The sequence below is a fragment of the Myodes glareolus genome, chromosome 22, assembly GCF_982192425.1.
Source record: "Myodes glareolus chromosome 22, mMyoGla1.1, whole genome shotgun sequence".
Classification (NCBI taxonomy): domain Eukaryota; kingdom Metazoa; phylum Chordata; class Mammalia; order Rodentia; family Cricetidae; genus Myodes; species Myodes glareolus.
In genome coordinates, this window is record NC_142047.1 from 26,266,146 (window position 1) to 26,267,904 (window position 1,759).

Here is a 1,759-nt window from a genome sequence, read left to right on the forward strand (position 1 = left end):
CATTTTGCTGTTGCTATTGCTTCTATTTCTTCCCCAGTGCAATGCTAACAGGAAAGGTTTACCGCCCTTAATTGAAGGAAAGCAGGAAGTGTCACTTTACTGACTTAACAGCTATGGAACCTGTCACCCGTCAGAGCCCTGTCCTGTCTGCTCAGGACAGAGAGCTCAGTTTATCAGACCAGAGCTCAGGTTCCTTTCCAAGTGCACAAGTTATCAAGAGATGGCTGGGCTCTGTTTTATAGTGATACTGGATCGCTTTGCAGGTTTTGAACTGAGCTGGAAGAGCTGGTTAAGAGTAAGCTGATGTACTGGTTCTTGCTGGCCACGGGGTCAGAATTAACAATGGCCAGAATTGCCACTTTCTGAGTGTCTCCAATGTGGCGTGTTTTTCTGATCACAAATTGCCCAGTATTCTCTTCTGGGTTTAAAGACTGCTAGGAATACTGATATTTAGGGTAAGTCCTGGGGACTGAGCTATAAGATGAAGAATAATAACAAATTGAAAAAATACTCATGTTTATATTAAAGTAGTCCCTGGTTTCTTCCAATGAAATCTTTATGGACATTACTTCCCAATTCTATATTTGAAAATTTTGTCTAATTGTTCCAATTGTATTTATATAGTGAGCTTGTCTTCAAACCACTGTCTACATTACCGACACTGTACCTTCATGGTTGTTCTTATTATGATCTCTTCTTGTCTGTTGAAGGTTTGCCGCAAGGGTTGGATGGTCATTAGAAGTCAAGGTTACCAGGAGGCCCTTTGGTCATCAGAATACGAGCTTGAAGGATATTGTGTGTCCTTTAGTTTGTTTTTGATGTTTTTCTGATTGAAGAATCATTAGAGGAGTAGTTTGCTACTTAAAGCATTCTAAGTCATGATGTGTGAAACTTAATGCCGTCTGAAAGCTTTGGGATCATCCAGTCTTATACCAGAAACCAGAACCAGAAAACAAAATAAATCTTTATAAAGTTAATTGCCTTGGGTATTTTGTTATAATGACAGAGAATTGACTAATTCAATGACCATTAATGGGAATGTGGAAAGATGTGATTCTCTGCTGTCTTTTAGAACTTGGTTCCTATCTGTCTTTTCTTATGGAGAAGGAGATTACTAGAATAATAGATGCTCTGACTTCCATGCAGAGGTTTTAGGATTTTTTTCCCCACTCATTATCAGGTGTTATTATCTCAAAATGGGGCCAGGATGAACGTTATCAATTTCAGTTGTAGCTTCCAAGTTAAGTTAGGATGTTTGAAGGAGTCAAGAGCACAGGGATATGTGGGCAGCTAGCACTTTGAGTCCTATCTATTCTTTAGCTTAAATCACCAATTATAAACCAGCCAGCTCAGTATATCACATCAGCACCCTTATTTGGAATCTACTCCTACATTTTGACACGATATTCTATTTAGATTTATCTCCTGTGTAATATCTGTAAGCCATCTGAAACAGTGTAGGATGAAAAAGCAGAATTTTATAGACATGGAAAGAGACAGGTAGCTCCTGGGTGTGCTTTGTACCTAGTCGTAGAATATAAATATTTGACAAATTCAAAGCCTTGCAGTTCCTGAGAGAACATTACAAACATCATTTCATCCTGAGTTCATCCTCAGTCAAGCGAGCATTACAAAGAGTGGCTTAGTGTAATCCTCTGCTCCAGATCAGCAGAGTCATTAGCTCAGACATGTGGAAAAGAGTAAATACAGGAGCTGCTAGAGTGGAGGGAATGCCTGCCTCCGTTGTTCCTGCTCCACA